Raw genomic sequence first — 12,595 nt, 5'->3', positions numbered from 1 at the left:
GACGGCGCGGTGGCGCGGCGGCGAGTGCGACGGCGCGGCGGTGCGACGGCGCGGTGGCGCGACGGCGTCGGCGTCGTCGTCGGCGTCGTCGTCGGCGATAGCGCGAGAAAAAAAGTGGAGAAGTGATCGACGATGGAACTGATTTTTCATAAGTGCAGTATTTACAGGAGGGGCCTTTAGTACCTGTTGGAGCCACCAACCGGTACTAAAGGCCAATTTTGCTCAGGCCAAGCGGCGGGAAACGAGGACCTTTAGTACCGGTTGGAGCCACCAACCGGTACTAAAGGCCAATTTTGCTCAGGCCAAGCGGCGGGAAACGAGGGCCTTTAGTACCGGTTGGAGCCACCAACCGGTACTAAAGGACAACCATTAGTACCGGTTGGAGCCACCAACCGGTACTAAAGGCCGTGCGCTGCCGCCTGCGGTGCACTAATTTTAGTCCCACCTCGCCGAGCGAAGGGCAGCCGCACTGATTTATAAACCCAGCCGCGGCTGCCCTTTCGAACTCCTCTATATAGCATGCTTCTGGGCCTAACTCCGGCGCGCTGCCCTGTGAGCCTGCTGGCCCTTTTGGGCCTGAATTTGCACACCCTAGGTCTGGCAGGCCCACCGGGCAGCGCCCCAACATTTTTTTTTCTTTTCTGCATTTTTTTTGTATTTATTTTTGAGTAATTTTTATATAGTTTTTTCTTTTTTGCTTTATTTGTTTTCTTCTATTTATTTCTGAGTAGTTTTTTTGCTGTATTTAGTTTCTTTGTGAATATTTTTGCTTTATATAATTTTTTCTTTTCTGTATTATTTATTTTCTTCTATTTATTTTTGAGTAATTTTTTATATAGTTTTTCTTTTTTGCTTTATTTGTTTTCTTCTATTTATTTCTGAGTAGTTTTTGTGCTGTATTTAGTTTCTTTTTGAATATTTTTGCTTTATATAATTTTTTTTCTGCATTATTTATTTTCTTCTATTTAATTTTTAGTAATTTTTTATATAGTTTTTTTTTCTGCTTTATTTGTTTTCTTCTATTTATTTCTGAGTAGTTTTTTGATGTATTTAGTTTCTTTGTGAATATTTTTGCTTTATATAAATTTTTTCTTTTCTGTATTATTTATTTTTGAGTAATTTTTTATATAGTTTTTCCTTTTTAGCCCTATCACAACCTCTTTAGTGCCGGTTCATGCTAGGGGAGCAAATGATGTCAGAAAGGGATGAAAATTGATAACATGGCTTAGAATGGTGCGTACTGAACGCAAAAAAATCTGGAGTTATAATAAGTTTAAAAAATGAAGTGCCGGTATAACAGATGAGTTTTCGTCTGAAACCGGCCCTGATACTTCGAAAGAGATTGTCCAGTTTGTACACGAAGTGCATCCAGTTTTTGCCGTAACACAAGAAGTCCGGAGATCTAATAAGTTATTAAAAATAAAAAAGGCGCAATGCTCATTAATTAGCTTCAAGCCTTTCGGAATAGTGTAGACTACACTGCACATAGCTCCGTGCAATCTATTCTATTTCGAAAGGCTTGAAGCTAAGTAACCTACAGGTGAGCATTGCGCCTCTCCTTCATCGTCTCTGCACTCACGACTCAGAAACCACTCATACTGCCTCTCTCCTCGCGAGGTGGGACTAAAAATCAGCTTAATAAGAAACTCTAGTACCGGGCCATGCCATGAACCGGTACTAAAGGTGTTCGTGGGGCCCACAGCCTGATACAGCCTCATTAGTATCGGTTCATGCCACGAACCGGTACTAATTATTGCCAACGAACCGGTACTAATGATGTCCGCCCGCCTAGCCGTTGGAACCGAGACTAATGGACACATTAGGGCCGGCTCAAATTCAAACTGGCATTAATGTGCTTCACATTTGACCCTTTTTCTACTAGTGATATGTCTACATACATTCATATATTGTAATCCATTTGAAATGTCCAAAAGACTTATATTTAGGAACGGAGGGAGTATGAATTTTGAGTTTGCCAACCACATGTCACATGCGATTTTTCTAGACCATTCTCTTATTATTGTTTATCTAATAAAACCGTGCAATTTCCGTCCGTGAGACTAAAACTTCTAGCGATGACAAGAGCATGTAGAATCACCTTTCATTTGGAAATTCTCGTGGATTTGATAACCTAGGTCACCTATAGAAAAAAATGGGTAGGACTATCTACACCCGAAACCGGATCAAAGGTAATGAGAATGTATTTGGCATCCCGAAACTTGAACCTCAAACTCTTCTGAGTGCTTGTGATTGTGATGGCATCCCTAATGAATTTAACCTCTAATACAAAGTACAGCTAAAGGTAGCGGTGAGTCCGCCTTAGTCCATAATTATAAAATTGTTTTATTTGTTGTATGTAAGGCATGGCAATATGGTAAAACATTAGCTAAGTAAAGAACACAATCTATGCCCACTTGATCGAGGAGGACCCAAAACTATGCAATTCTATAACAATTACGACAGTTGCACAAGAATCTATCAAAACATATAAGTAGGTAGACACATATGTATTTGATGTCTACTTTTATTAATGCAGTTATACATTGTCCATATATAGAAGAAACATTTCGTTATACACATTTATCAATTTTAAAATACATCATTAACATTTTTTAATGTATGTTGGAGGTTTACTTTTTCATATGGATTGTGCATTTTTCATATGGAGTAGGAACATTTTTTATACTCGTTATTTTTTTCAAATACATGATTAATATTTTTTTTCATATATATGTTTTGATGTCTAGTTTTTGCAAACAGATTATACATTTTCCGTATACATAAGAAACATATTTCTTATACACATTTAACATTTTTTAAATACATGATTAAAAAATTTCCAGATATATGTTTTGTTGTCTACTTTTTTCATACATATTTTACAATTTTTGTATACATAAGAAACATTTTTGATATATACTTTTAACTTTTTGCCAGTACATGATTAACATTTGCTTAAATATACATTTTTATGTAAATATTGTACTTTTTATACATACAAAATATATTTTCATAGACATTTAATATTTCCAAATACATGATTAGCATGTTTTCACACACATTGTATATTTTTTGTATGCACCTTAAACAATTTTTCATACACATTAAACATTTTTTCAAATACATTATTAATACTCTTTTGAATGGTATGCATACTTTTGAATTTTTGAACAGTTTTTTTGAAAATTTCAACATATATAATGAAAACAAATTAACAAACGACAGAAGCGACCGAGCCCATGTACTGTGAGCTTGAAGCGAGTGCTTCTTCCAACTGCCGGGCACCCCTATTTTCTCGCTTTAAGCGAGAACAGGGCGAAGCCTCGCGTTGGGCGAGACCAGATAGGCCGGCCCAGCTGCGCCAGAGGCCGAGGCATACTTTTTTCTTCTGTTTTCTGTTCTCGTTTTTTGCTTTATTTTTTATAAATTTTTATACTTTAAAAAATTCTACATAAATATACACAAAAAACACTCTTCAAAAACACATTTAAAAATGTTGAACAAGTATTTTAAATTGTTAAATAAGTACTAAAAATGTTGAACAAGTATTTGAAAAATGTTAAACAAGTATTTGAAAATTTTGAATAAGTATCAAAAATGTTAAAAATGTGTTTGATAAATGTTGAATAAGTATTAAAAATGTTGAACAAGTATTTGAAAATTTTGAATAAGTATCAAAAATGTTTTAAATGTGTTTGATAAATGTTGAATAAGTATTAAAAATGTTGAACAAGTATTTGAAAAATGTGGAACAAGAATTTGAAAATGTTGAATAAGTATTTGAAATGTGGACCGAGTATTTGAAAAATGCTGAATATGTATTATAATGTTAAAAAGTATTTAAAAATATTGAATAAGCATTGAGACAATGTTGAAGATGTATACAAAAAATGTTGATTATTTATTGAAAAATATTCTTGACATATATAAAAATGAGTGAATACAAAAACAATCATAGGAAAAAACAACAAATGGAGAAGAAATGCTAGACGTGAATTCAAAAGATATTGTTGACATATGCAAAATATATAGAATAATAACCAAAAGAGCAAAGAAAACAGATAAATAGAAAGAAAAAAAGGAAAAAAAGGAAACAAAATGCAAAAAACAACGAAAAACAGAGAAGAAAAAAGTATGAAAAATAAAATAAAGAAAAAGGAGATTAAAGAAAACCAAAGAAAAAGGGGAAGAAATAAAGAAAAGAAAATAAAAAATCTCAAAGAAAACGGCTCGAGTAGCCTCAAGTAGGTGCCTCCCCTTTTCTTACCACAAAAGGAGGTTGGGCAGAATGGCTAGTGCAGCGCGCGTTCAACCAGAAGGCCAGGGATCAACGAATATACACATGTAAATGGGCCGACCCAATACATCGTGAGGGGAGAAAAAGCTTCAGGTCTCGCTTAAGGCGATAAATAGGAGCCGCGCTTCCAACTCACCTCAAGCGAGACGTAGCGCTGCCCAGATATGGACTTGGGCCTTAGTGGCTTAGTGGGCCAATTGGAATGCCCGGATATGGGGGCCTTGCTGCATTTCCCCAGTACGAACGACTGAACAAAAAAGAAAATCTTGTCAAAAAAAATCCCTATCGCTAGTTACAACAGTCGTAAGGCTACTCATAGTGGGGAGTATCATATACTAGTATCATGCACATGATATTAGTGTATGATACTACCTTCATAGTGCACAGTATCATAAAGTAATATCATAGATGATCATATTTATTGTCATGCATGACACAAATTAGCATAGCATTTAACATGATACGGTATCTACCTATGTTACTCTAATCCTCTCTCTCTCTTCTTTAATTGTGTGCCTCATAAGCATGTTTGCTAGTCCCAAGTGCATATTACCGGTTATGTTACTCCCACTATGGCGAGCCTAAGTCGTAACAGCAATACCGCCGCCGCATGCCTGCACACGCCGCCGCATGTCTCCTTCCGTGCCGCCGCACGTCCATGTCCACGCGCGTATGCGTCGCGAGTCGCTGATGGATGCCGATGAGGAGGTCGAATAGATTTCTTTGCTCCCCTTTTTGACCTTTTTCCTTTTAGAAATTTATACACTGCATTGATTACATTGCTCCATGGCCATGTTATTAGAACTTTAGAGCGTAGGAAACAACTAGAATTTATAACGTAGAGTAATTAATTCAATGTCAAATTTTGATGTTGTCAAAAATTCATCAAGTTTGTGTCCCTCGCGTATTTAATCTAGCTGAGGAGAGATCTTCGAAATAGGCTAGTAATGATTGGCTCGATGATATGATGGTCTACTATGTTGAGCGTGAGATATTTGCAAAAATCGAATACAAGCAGATTATGCTATGGTTTCATTCTTTGAAGAATCACTGATGCAATCTACCTTCGCAACCTCGTGGGTTTATTTTATTTTTTTGCAGGGACTCGACGATCTCGTGTTATTGGACCAACTACAATTTAATGGTGCAATATTATCTTACTGGAAGATACAAATATTGTAGGCCTCGCTTGGAATTTTGGGATGGCAACATTGTATGCAAGCGCTTTCGCACGGCAGACATGAGAAAATGTTAGTACTTTCTAAGTCTTTTTTTTTGTGTGTCTTCTCATGCTCTCGAAATTGTATTTGATGAAACTTTTTTGTGAATCATTTGTTTGGTTGAGTAGACTTGCATTGTGCCTTGCAAAATTTAAATCTCAAATGTTCGCCCCTGTTCGGCTTAGCTTAAATCCTGGCTTTGCCATGGGTTATTGGGGAAGAAAGTGAAAAGGAAGGAAGAAGAGGGGTCTGTTTGCGCAAATGCCCAACGGTGGACAGGCACTATGTGAACTTTAAAAAACATTTTCCATGTTGCAAAAAAATTGAAAAAATTGTACATACGCAAATACACATATAACACGTTCGAGAAAATTTTCACAACTATATACTTTCATATGTGTCATAGAAAAAAAATAAATATCTTTATCTCTACTTCTATAAAAATATGAGTTGGTGGCGATGGCGTGCCTGCCGTCACGCCATCTGCACCGTCCGATCCGAAACTGTCACGAGTTGTCCCCGAGCGTCCCACATGTACATTTTGCAAAAGCATCAAGCATGTAGTATGGAATTCCAGAGATATCCAGAACACAACACCCCGCACAACGTGTTCTTGTTTCTGCTTCTCTCCCGAAAGAAACAGGAGCTTCGAGTACCCTCCCAAATTCTCGCCGCCGACCTCTCCCCTCTCTTCCCCGGTGAACGCGGGATTTGAGTTGGGCAAGGATCCCTACTCTTGTACAGTTGTGCTTGTAATTAGGGTCTGAATCAATTGGATTTTGCTTCAAGATTTCGTCGGTGTATTTCCTTCAGATCTGGCCGTGCAGGCCGCCGGAGACGGAGATGATAGTGACGGTTGTTGCCATATCCGAGTCTGTTCGATATAGTAAGTTACTGTACTTTGTTTTCTCTGTTGGTGTTGATTCCCTTTTGTGCTGGTCTGGTTCTCAACCTCCAACTGCAGGCCCTTTTTTCTATGCTGCCCATGGAGGATTAGAGGCTACCAGCGGCAGGACTGGCATTAGTAGGCCCAGGTGTTGCGGGAGCGGAGGATTTCTGACGGTGGTGAGCTACTCGTTCCCGGCGGCGCCCAGTGCCAAACTGAACAATTGAACATAGAAGACGAGTAGTATGTGTGAGAAGGATCTTCTAAGTTTGCTTCTTGTTAGATTAGGTGCATATTTCGCAAGATAATCTCGTTCTAACATGTCTCTGATTTTAATTTTGTTTTTCCCTGCAGATTTCAGGATAGAGGGCAGCCTCGCAGGTTGGCGCTGTTGCCAGGGACAGCAAGGGCCACGTTTTCGTCTCTGTATGCAGAATGCTGACCCCCAGTCGAAGTGTTGAGGAGGCCTGAGGCAAAATCTGCCATCGCCGGACTGCAGGCTCTTGCAAAATACTACAGCGGGCCTTTGATCCTGGAGATGGATTGCCATGCAATCATAAAAGAGCTAGCTGCGGGAGACCAATCCAGATCACAGTGCTATGCCCCTGATCAAGGATATTAAACAAGCACTCTCAGTTTTTTCAGCTTACAGTATCAGCCATGTGGTAAGAACTTGCAATGCTCGTGCTCATGAGCTTGCAGCGGCAACCAGAAATGTCAGCGACCAGGAGATCATCGCATACGTCCCGGATAAACTCCGTCCACTGATAATGTCTGAATTTGTATCTCCTGTAGAGTAGTTTCCTACTCAAAAAAGGGCAGCCTCGCAGAGGTGTCACTGACGATGAAGGTGAGGCCATCGAGTCTATTATTGTGTTAGTTTGTTTCAAAGAAATCATGCTAATTTCTCTCAATATAGAAATTAGTCATGGAGCAGGCTTCAGGGAAGACTATCGATCTATAACTGGTCGTATGTCCATGAACAATTTTCTGTTGCTCTGACTGCACAGACAGCCTCTGTAATTTAGCCAAACATCATGGCACCGTGCCATTACTTAGCTTTTTCCACACAATTCTTGTTTGTTTGAATTGTTTCGGTGGTGCCAAACTGCCAATAGAAGACAAGTTGACCCGATGAACAACGCCACAAATGCATAGTTGTATGTTATCTAGGTTTGTACGACCTTGAGTTACAAGAGGTCCGGTACTAATTTTGCGTGTGTGTGCGTACATGTGCATTCACACCTTCTACATACACATGATTTCAAAGTATCTTTTACTGTACATTTTGTTTCTTTGCTGAGTTCAAATTGTAAGTATTGTTCATTGTTTTTTCATTTTGTCTAAATATACTACAAACTCTCTACAGGCTCAACCTTTTCCCCCTGGTCTGAATATATCACAGACAGTTATGTATAAAATAGTGATTGTCTGATGTTCTCTTAGGTGAGCAGATGGATGAAGCGAAAACCCCAGAATTAATATTGTTGTTACATATGTTTTGAGCCAACAACTAAAATAAGGGTGTACTGTTCTGGTGGTTTGGGAGATTTGGTATGAGCCCAGTCGTCGCATCTTTCACAATTTGGAGTTATCAGCTGTGATGGTAGCAGGCCATGCAACTTCACAAGGACGATGCTGGAAGGACGATGACGCATGGCACGTCATTTAGCATAGTAGTCTAGCTTAGTGAACCCTGATCATTTTGTTTGTACTTTTATATAACTCTCTTATGCATGCAAGTTCTGGATTAAGCGTTTTTACTTTGTGTTTTCCTTTTTCATGTGAGTTCTCTTGATCAGTTCCTGATTGTGATATGTTTTGAGACTAATATACTTAGCAAATTATTTTAGCAATATTTTGTCTTGGTTGATCAGGCTTAAAATATTGTAGATTGCTATCTTCGAGATACTATTATGTGATATGAATCTTTTTTCGTCAAACCTTGCAAAGTAGTTTCAAATGTTACAACATCAAATTATTTTGGATGTCCTAATTATCTTTTGGCCATGGACGGCATGTTGCATTGTATAATGCTCACACACATGGAGAGATGATATGTGTGACATAGGTGAGTGACCATCTGACGGATAAGATAGGTTGATCCCATCGGACTAGGGCTAAATGATGAAGTCCAAGTTGCCACATCCGTATGGATGGATTTTTAGTTTGCTGCATGCTCTATCCCCTCGATACAGGATAGAGTGAACAAAGAGAAATGTGAGTAGGGAGTCGCAAGGCGAAGATGGAGTAGAAAATGTTTGGCTTCGATGACAGGGTTTATTGACCGGAAACCATATGTTTGATCATGCTTGATATGTTATCCGTCACAATATATAGTGAACAAAGAGAAATGTGAGTAGGGAGTTTCAAGGCGGAGATGGAGTAGAAAATGTTTGGCTTCGGTGACAGGGTTTATTGACTTGAAACCATATGTTTGATCATGCTCGATATGTTATCTATCGCAATATAACAATGCTTCAATCGATGTCTTCGTTAAAAAAAATTATTGTCTATAGCAACATATGGTTTCCTGACTAATTAAATCCATCTAATCTTGCGGCATCCCGTAGCGTAGCACGGGCATCTGACTAGTGTACAAGAAAATGGCTATGTTGCATAAAACTGAGTGGGGTGAAGAATAACTATTCCTCACCCAGGGTGACGAATAGTCAACCCCTATATGCGTGTGTGTGTGCGTGTGTGCATGCGTGTGTGCGTGTGTGTGTGTGTGTATGCGCGCGCGCGTGTGTGTTTGTGTGTGTGTGTCCCCACTTCCATCAGTTGGCAGTGGGATTTCCCTAGGTTTGCTGCTCTCAATCATTGCATCGGCTCTCTCTCTTGCTCACTTTTGAACTGAACAAGAATACCAATAGTCACCTTTTGACATGAGCTCGCCTCAATGTTGGGAATCTTCAAAAGATGTGTCTTTGCTCTTGAGGGGATTTCACATCGAACGAGGGGCTTCACGTATCCAAAATGTATCGCAGTAGTATTCTAGGAGTATCAAATATTATTTTGTTTATTAAATCAAAAAATCGAGGGATATGTATGGGATACGTATCGGGCTGTATCGGGGCAGTATCTGGCTCGATACGCATGCTTTCTGAAGTATCCGCGTCATATAGGAAAATGGGCCAATCCTTTTTTATTGTTTGGCCGGGATTCTTTTTGTGCATCTTGCAAATCATAATATTTTTGAACGAAAATTCACAGATCAATCATGAATATGTATTAGTTTTCACGGTTTTTTTTTGAACTTTTTTGAAACTTGAAAAGTATGATTTTCGAATCATTTCAAAAAACAAGAGCCAATGCCCTCGCCCATCAAAAAGTCGCTTCCGGCCTGTTTGAGCCTACACTCCATTTTTCTCCTAGATTTGCCACTGGCCGGCAAGGAGTTTGTCAAAGAAAATGACCTGGCTGGATGTCCTATTTTTCTTTCTTCGGTACAGTCACTTGAAGTTTAGGCAGCTCTTGCTCTCTCGATTCAGGAAGGAAGCTGCCATGATGTAATGAAGAGGCGACAATTGTCCAATCACTAGTTTTGTATTCAATCAATCTGGCGTGTCAATTAGGCTTGCCAGTATGGAGAAAACATGCACCAGTTAATCTGATGCTTGGACAGACTCACTTCCTTCAGAGACAGAAAAGTTTGATACGATGTCGAACTAAACAAACACGTCATCATCTAAATTAAGAACGAAATTACAGACGCGAGAAGGAAGGAAGGAACCAATTCCTTTCTTGCCCTGCCAAAAAGGAAAAGGAACACATCATCTTTTGCCTTGTTCAATCCAAGAATCCCTTTCTTGCCCTGCCAAAAAACAAAAAGGAATACATACCCAGCCATGACGCCCATTTGTGAAAACAAAGGCATCAGCCTACGGGGAGTTGGTCTGGAGCTCTGAACTCCCCTATCGATTCAAGGTAATTAATTTCAGCTTCACTAGATAACGCTAGATTTCTTGTTGCTTCGTAGCTATTTTTAGTGTAAAATAGATGGTGCCCTCCGTTTTATTCGAGTAATCATTGTGATATTCATTCGTGGTTCAATTTTGTTTTCACGTACGTATAGCAATGTCATTCTTCTTTGTAAGCCATATTTTTCATTTGCAAGCTATTCGCTGGTGAGTGAATCCACAGCACGTTCGTTTTCAACAGTGAGATGTATGAATCAACTTTTAGAATGTGACTGTTAAATTAAAAAGTTGTTATAAAGAGGAGTAATTTTACTTGCATGCACTATTTTCAGTATAGCAGCTGCCCGAGCAAATCCTGCGATATGGCGGTGGTTTTGGGTGCTTTGGCATCGTACGTGACCAACATGCTCGCCCAAATGGCAAGCGAAGACATAGCCATGATGATCGGGGTCTCTAGTGGGATCGATGAACTAGACGCCAAGCTCAGGGATCTCAAGAATGTTCTTGCCGATGCCGATAGGAGGACCATCACCGACGAGAGTGTGCGGGGGTGGGTGGAGGAACTGAAGCGTGCCATGTACCAGGCCACCGACATCATCGACCTATGCCAGCTCAAGATCATGGAGCAAGGTCCATCCGCGGACACGGGGTGCCTTCACGCGCTCCTCTTTTGCATCCGAAATCCCCTGCATGTCCATGATATCGGCACCCGCATCAAGAACCTCAACCAAAAGTTGGATGACATCTGCAAGTGGGGTAGCAGTTTCAATTTCATCAAGCTAGAAGCCTACCAAGACCGGAAGGCAACTCGATCTCTTGCCACTGATCGCAAAACAGATTCATTGATGGAGAGGTCAGGTGCGGTTGGCGAGAAGATCGAGGAGGACACAGGAGCACTTGTGGATGTGCTTACAAGGGAGGCAGTTGGTGACAAGGTTGATCACCTCATGGTGGTCGCCATTGTTGGTGTAGGCGGGATTGGCAAGACCACTCTCTGCAAGAAGGTATTCAATGATGAGGCTATCGAAGGCAAGTTCGCTAAGAAGATATGGCTTAGCATCACACGAGATTTCAACGATGTTGAATTGTTGAGTACGGCCATCACTGCCGCTAGCGGAGACTTGCCTGGAGTGGGTGGGGCTCGAGACAAGGCCCTACTTGTCGTTGCTCTCATGAATGCCATCAAGGACAAAAAATTATTTCTTGTACTAGATGACATGTGGGGTGTCAGCGAATGGGACAAACTGTTGATGACTCCCTTTAGCTATGGCGGCCCAGGTAGCAGAGTCCTCATCACCACAAGACATGACATTGTTGCCCGGAGCATGAAAGTTGTGTATTGCCACCATGTTGACAAATTAGGTCCTATAGATGCATGGTCATTGCTCAAGAAGCAGGTCAATACTTACTCATACTCGATATAACACCCGTATTTTAGTGTCACACAGTTAATTTGATTTTATATACACTTACATATCACCACATTGTTAATTTGATTATATATGAACTTGCATATGATTACCACAGAAGATTCCACGTGTTTTTTTGGGAGGGGTGTGTCTATGTGTGGAAGTGGGGAGGGGATAACATCCATTCATTTATCTAGCATTGTTCATTACAATCTAAGTGCGCACATGTTGCTATGTTAACCGGTAGAGGGTTCCGCAAATGGCAGCCACTCCATTAAGTTAGGAAAACTCCGCTTTCTTGTGTGCAACATTGTTGTTATTTCTTCCCATCTTGTTCACCTCAACTAACTGTATTCCTCTACAAAGATCATCAATCTCCATGTAATATCTCTATACCCAACATATTTTCTTTTATTGACTTAATGCTCGTGATCACCGCCGAGCATTAAAGTCGATATAGTTTTATTGCTTTTTGCCCTAAAAATTGTAAAACGAGTTCACCAAGATGATAAATGAAAAGGAATGAAAATACATCGAAATATATTTTGGTACGCCTTCATATGCATTATGTAATCTTTAGAAAATCAATATGAAGTTGATTCCACACGTATGTGTGGCAATCTAATTTATCGTAGTGCATGCCTTTTTTTATCTTTTAGCTTATTCTCTTGGTGATCTAGTGCACTGCTTGTGGTAAATAAATAAAAAAGAGCACACACCTAGCCATTGCTTACGTACCCCTCATTAACTTTATATGTTATAACTTATAACTGCTTGCAGGTAGGAAAAGATGAACCTGAGCTTGACATGCTAAAAGATATTGGGTTGCAAATTATAGCAAAATGTGATGGTTTGCCACT

General features: G+C 39.8%; 1 long non-coding RNA gene and 1 pseudogene across 3 annotated transcripts; both read left to right on the top strand.

Moving 5' to 3' along the window:
- The first annotated feature begins 6,097 nt into the window (after window positions 1–6,097).
- Window positions 6,098–8,168, top strand: LOC119349394. Of its 3 annotated transcripts, none has more exons than XR_005169402.1 (4): window positions 6,098–6,403; window positions 6,482–6,646; window positions 6,758–7,253; window positions 7,850–8,168. It is a non-coding gene; the product is annotated as an uncharacterized LOC119349394 (long non-coding RNA). The 3 variants fall into 3 exon arrangements; XR_005169401.1 differs by having other exon boundaries at window positions 7,773–8,168; XR_005169400.1 differs by lacking the exon at window positions 7,850–8,168 and having other exon boundaries at window positions 6,758–7,751.
- A 2,514-nt stretch (window positions 8,169–10,682) lies between these two features.
- LOC119350793 overlaps window positions 10,683–12,595 on the top strand; it is a 4,712-nt pseudogene continuing 2,799 nt past the window's right edge.

The sequence above is a fragment of the Triticum dicoccoides genome, chromosome 1B, assembly GCF_002162155.2.
Source record: "Triticum dicoccoides isolate Atlit2015 ecotype Zavitan chromosome 1B, WEW_v2.0, whole genome shotgun sequence".
NCBI classification, from domain to species: Eukaryota; Viridiplantae; Streptophyta; class Magnoliopsida; order Poales; family Poaceae; genus Triticum; species Triticum dicoccoides.
Note: the sequence above shows the minus strand (reverse complement) of the source record. Positions and strands in the feature narration are given on the sequence as shown.